General features: G+C 44.1%; 1 pseudogene; it reads right to left on the reverse strand.

Moving 5' to 3' along the window:
• Positions 1-5,743: 5,743 nt before the first annotated feature.
• On the reverse strand, positions 5,744-5,861 carry LOC126482692 (5S ribosomal RNA; annotated as a pseudogene).
• Between the last annotated feature and the right edge of the window lie 429 nt (positions 5,862-6,290).

Consider the following 6,290-nt stretch of genomic DNA (forward strand, 5'->3'; position numbering starts at 1 on the left):
GTAACGAGTATCTGTACGAGCAACTACTGATGACACATGGCAGAATTGTGTATGATCACAGATTAGAATGGCCCCATAGCTGTATGCTCACTAGGTTCCCGTAGCATTCGCGTACAATCAACTCGCACACCAACGGCAGATATACTATGTGATCAGAAGTATCCGGACACCTAGCTGAAAATGACTTACAAGTTCGTGGCGCCCTCCATCGGTAATGCTGCAATTCAGTATTGTGTTGGCCCATCCTTAGCCTTGATGACAGCTTCCACTCCCACAGCATACGTTCAATCAGGTGCTGGAAGGTTTTTTGGGGAATGGCAGCCCATTCTTCACGGAGTGCTGCACTGAGGAGATGTTGGTCCGTGAGGCCTGGCACGAAGTCGGCCTTCCAAAACATCCCAAATCTGTTCTTTAGGATTTAGGTCAGGATTCTGTACAGGGCAGTCCATTTCAGGGATGTTATTGTAGTGTAATCACTCCGCCACAGGCCGTGCATTATTAACAGGTGCTCGATCGTGTTGAAAGATGCAGTCACCACCCTCGAATTGCTCTTCAACCGTGGGAAGCAAGAAAGTGCTTAAAACACCAATATAGGCCTGTGCTCTGATAGTGCCACGCAAAACGACGAGGGGTGCAGGCCCCCTACATGAAAAACACGACCACTCTGTAACACCACCGCCTACGAATTTACTGTTGACACTACACACTCTGGCAGATGACGTTCACCGGTCATTTGCCAAGCCCACACCGTTACCATGATTCGTCATTCCACAGAGCGGTTTTAAACTGTTCAATCGTCCAATGTTTAAGCTCCTTACACCAAGCGAGGCGTCGTTTGGCATTTACCGGCGTGATGTTTGGCCTTTGAGCAGCCGCTCGACCATGAAATCCAAGTTTTATCACCTCCCGCCTAACTCTCATAGTAGTTGCAGTGGTTCCTGATGCAGTTTGGAATTCCTGTGTGATGGTCTGGATAGATGTCTGCCTATGACACATTCCGACCCTCTTCAACAGTCGGCGGTCTCTGTCCGTCAACAGATGAGGTCAGTCTGTACGCTCTTGTGCTGTACATGTCCCTTGACGTTTCCACTACACTATCACATCGGAAACAGTGGTCCTAGGGATGTTTAGGAGTGTGGAAATCTCGCGTGCAGACGTATGACACAAGTGACACCCAATCACCTGATCACGTTCGAAATCCGTGAGTTCCGCTGAGCGCCCAATTCTGTTCTCACGATGTCTAATGACTATTGAGGTCGCTGATATAGAGTACCTGGCAGTAGGTGGCAGCTCAATTCACCTAATATGAAAAACGTATGTTTTTGGGGGTGTCCGGATACTTCTGATCACATAATGTAAATGCGACTCGCAGTGACATGTTCAATAGATTGAAAAAGATGGACTGTCCCAGGTGTCTCTACAACAGCCTACGAGATTGTTACACAGACTGGCAGGTGCAGTTTGAATGTCCTGGAAAGAAAATTATGATAACACTGCCAAATGCTGCCCAGAGGGCTCTGTTTGTGGTCCTGAGATCTTAGATGTTGAGATAGAGCCATTACTGAACCAGCTTCACATTAGAGGCCGCATCGCCCACACAGACGATCTGCTAACTATACGCTGAAGCGGCAAAGAAACGTATAGGCATGCGTATCCAATGTAAACAGACAGAAAACGCCGTTGCGGTCGACAACGCCTACATAAGACAGCAAGTGTCTGGCGCAGTTATCGCAGGTTATCAAGATTTAAGTGAGTCTGAACGTGGTATTACAGTCGGCACAGGAGCGATGCGACACAACATCTCCAAGGTAGCAGTGACGTGTGGATTTTCCCGTACGACCATTTCACAAATGTACCGTGAATATCAGGAATTCTGTAAAACATAAAATCTCCGACATCGCTGCGGCCGGAAAAGGATCCTGCAAGAACGTGACCAACGAAGACTGAAGAGAATCTTTCAACGTGACAGAAGTGCTGTTCTTCCTGAAATTGCTGCAGATTTCAGTGCTGGGACATCAGCAAGTGTCAGCGTGCGCACCATTCAACGAAACATCAGCGATATGGGCTTTCGGAGTCGAATGTCCATTATTATTATGAGGTACTTAGGTATGATTCTCCAACGTTGAAAGAAGAGCACCTGTGTACCTTGTTAGACTAGCGTTTCTGTAGAAGGTTATATCGCGGGGAATGTCTTAGCCACATCCTAGAGGTTGTTGGCAAAATGAATCTCTTACCTTGTCTGCAATAGAGAGCATACATATCACACACGTTCCAAGTTTCTGTAACATCTACAAGTACCTATTTTTCCGTTCACCGTATAATTACAAGCACTGGGAAAAAACTACAAACGTTTCAAACGTAAAAATGAAAACATTTTATTGAAGTATCTGCAAATAATTTCTGTTGCTTTGTTGTCAACATTCAGTATTCCACTATGCATGAAAAATTTCTGTTCATCACTTCTGTTGGTACTTTCTAATAATATTATTCTTATTTTCATCAAAATGTGCTAGAGTGGCAGAGATCTTCTCGCAGTTACAAATGATTGCGATAACCATTCGATTCCGGGAGTAAGGTTTAGGACCATCATCGAAGGTTCTAAAGTACTTTTTACATGCCCGGTATATTACTCCAATGCTCTTGTGAAAAGCATGCACTGTAGCTGTTTTTCAGCGTTTCTTGCAGTTGGTTTGCGTCGTACTTCCAATGCAGAGACACGAATGCAAAGTTTTATTCAGTGATGATCACTAGAAGGATGTCTATGTTCCTCATTTCAGAAGAATGAAGATTAAAGGCATATTACTTTTGCTATTGTCTGCCAACATAATCTGACTCTGAAGGTAGGAACAGTTGCCAGCAACGTGCGACCATCCGGCAACAAAAGAAAAGGAGCACGTCCATCTTGGTCGTGTTTCTCTTTTCCTTCCTCGTATATAAAAGCGCCGAGCATGTTTCATGTACTTTTTAAAAGCACTATCAGAAGCGAACATCGCTACGAAATCCACATCTGTGTCCTCCGAAAGAGAAACAGCACAACCAGAGCTGTACCGAATGCAACAGGCTCATAAATTTTCACCCCGACGGAAAGACAGGGAAATAATCCCCAAGACATTACCCAGGACGTTCCTGGGCAATGGCGACGCTTCATTAGGTAGTGTTCGCTGCCAAATCGTAATCTCTCTTTTCTTTCCGTTTCAGTGCATTTAGATTGCTTCCGCCTTACTTCATTCTTATTGCAACAGTGGGGCGAATGCCAAACGAGTATCCGTTACAGGAGGAAACAGTGGCATTTCCTAGTTGTATCAATATAAGGTTCAGAAGAAACACAGCTTAAACCGGTAAAGATAAGCATCTTTTGTCCAGGTTTCTTAATGAGCACCCTGTGAGTGTACTTAAGCCGCATTCGCGACAGAATTCGCCTCCTCCTTTGTTCATTAATTTATGAAAATAAAATTTTAAGCTAACAGTCGTCTTGAAACTTTAGCTTGAATGTTTAGCTATAAGCGGAAGTCAAAAAAAATGAAACAGATGAAAAAAATGTAAGTAAACCGTTTATTATTTCAAAAGTAATCATCATAACTGTCCGCACATTTATCCCACTGTGAGAAAAGGCTGTCAGTGCCTTCATGGAAAAATGTTTGCAGTTGCCTACGAAACCATGATTGTACCCAGGCGTGTACCTCTTCTTCTGAAGCAAACCCACGGCAACAAATGCCTTTTTCAAAAGGCTCTTTGGCTTTATGTGAGCGTACACACACGTTGCCAAGGTTGTTTCGAATACGCTGCAGACCTTTCGCTGGGAAGCAGTCCCGATGTCTCCTAATGTGATTTCCACATTTTTGGAGCCCTGACAGTCGTGGCCAGCGATCTGCTCCGGATCAAAAGGTGCACACTTGGTTGCAATCATGGTTCCGTAGGCAAACTCAAACATTTTTCCATGAAGGTATTTACAGTCTTGTCTGACATTTGGGTAAATGTATAACAGTTACGGCGATTACTTCTGGAATATCAAACAGCTTGCTTACTTTCTTTCCATCTGCCTCGTTTTCATTTGACTGCTACTTACAAAATTCTGACTCATTTATGTACCCTATGTGATAACACAATCTGAGTCAGAAATACTGTGATAACGATAAACTTTCTCAAGCGCAATGTAAAATTTGGAAATAGATTAGTTATTAGCATCAAATGAGATGCCGGCCGCTGTAGTCGAGCGGTTCTAGGGGCTTTAGTCCGAAACCGCGCTGCTGCTACCGTAGCAGGTTCGAATCCTGCCTCGGGCATGGATGTGTGTGATGTCCTTAGGTTAGCTGGGTTTAAGTAGTTCTAAGTCTAGGGGACTGATGACCTCAGATGTCAAGTCCCATAGTGCTTGGAGCCATTTGAACCATCAATGAGATTTAGAAAGCTAATAGATTTCTGATGTAAAGATATTCATGTCAATGAAAACACTCGGGCAATGCAAATGCATATGCCACCTGTGAGATCCGATCTGCCACTGAAATCTGAGATTACGTCTCCAGAAATACTAACTTTTGAATTCTAGTATCTCTCAGCGAACTTGTTAAGAGAACTAATCTGAAGATAGAACTGCCGACTGAACTACATTCATCAGCAAACTGCGGCAGAAATACGTACCAGAGAACTGTAATATTACGTAAAAGATGAGAGAAACATATGGCTCTGTGCATTGAGTACATTACTTGTTTATATAGAACCTTTAAATAGGACATGGAGTCAGGATATGACCAGTGTTGGTCGTAAACAGCCAAAGGATACTAAAGGAGTTTCAACGCAGTAGGCAGATGTATGCAGATACTGTTGCAAAATCGGCCTAATGTTAACTATCCGAAATAGATTATAACCAGTTTTACACAGGCGACTACAATCAGTCTCACATATTTCACAAACGAGCGTACTATGCTACGATTTTACAATATTCACAAAAATAATTCTACTAAAGCGGTTTGCTCACATGTATTTAAATGAGGTGACTGAGTGCCGCGAATGCTCACACTTGAATGAAGTATGATTGACTATCGTGATCCACGTGGACACGCGATTCTGAACTGATCGCGAAGGTAGGCGAAGATCAATTTCAGGTGGAATAAACACGGCTCACAAGAAATTACTCCATAAACATGACTCCAAAAACTAACACGTCCACATAAATGTAATAGGGTATGCGTAAAACGTATTGGTTAATCTAAGAGTTCGTTGCGAGATCAACAAACAAGTATGATGCAGTGTGATGAAACCTGCAGTTAGCACCCACCTCCGCACATTGCAAAATTCGGACCCAGAGCTGGGCACCCTTCATCAACCGAAGCACTCCGTCTTCAGACCACAAGTGGCCCATCGGGACCATCCGACCGCCGTGTCATCCTCAGGTAAGGATGTGGATAGGAGGGGCGTGTGGTTCAAATGGTTCAAATGGCTCTGAGCACTATGGGACTTAACATCTGAGGTCATCAGTCCCATAGATCTTAGAACTACTTGAACTTAACTAACCTAAGGACATCACACACATCTATGCCCGAGGCAGGATTCGAACCTGCGACCGTAGCGGTCGTGCGGTTCCAGACTGAAGCGCCTAGAACCGCTGGGCCACTCCGGCTAGCGGGGCGTGTGGTCAGCACTCCGCTCTCCAGATCGTTACGATGGTTTTCTTTGACCGGAGCCGCTATTATTCGGTCGAGTAGCTCCTCAATTGGTATCACGAGGCTGAGTGCACCCCGAAAAATGGCAACAGTACATGGCGGCCCGGATGGTCACCCATCCAAGTGCCGGCCACGCCCGACAGCGTTTAACTTCGGTGGTCTGACGGGAACCGGTGTATCCACCGTGGCAAGGCCATTGCCTTTCATCATCAGACAAGAACTGTAAATTGTTTTAACTTGAGACATTTAAGTTTCGAACATATGTTAGAACACAAAAGTTTACAGGTACGTCGTACATGAAAAGTAGAATCAAATACGTCGGTTTTCAATTCCAAAGTAGATGCTCTTGATATCTGTCCATTACAGTGTCATCTACTACGAATGGAAACATTGGTTTGAGTAAACTGTACGTATTTTTTGGTGTAGAATCCGAACATGCAGTAAAAATGGGAGGTTCCTATTTGAAAAGACGCAGTTGACCCCGCCCATGCAAGAGTGGCCAACTATGCCACAGACCTAGGTCTCGTTTACTAATGTTAACTTTTCACCTAGAACATATTTTTTTGTATGATACGTCGTTTTTGAGATACTTAAAACAATCACCCTGTATAACCTAAACGATACAATGTA

Source organism: Schistocerca serialis, chromosome 5, assembly GCF_023864345.2.
Source record: "Schistocerca serialis cubense isolate TAMUIC-IGC-003099 chromosome 5, iqSchSeri2.2, whole genome shotgun sequence".
NCBI classification, from domain to species: Eukaryota; Metazoa; Arthropoda; class Insecta; order Orthoptera; family Acrididae; genus Schistocerca; species Schistocerca serialis.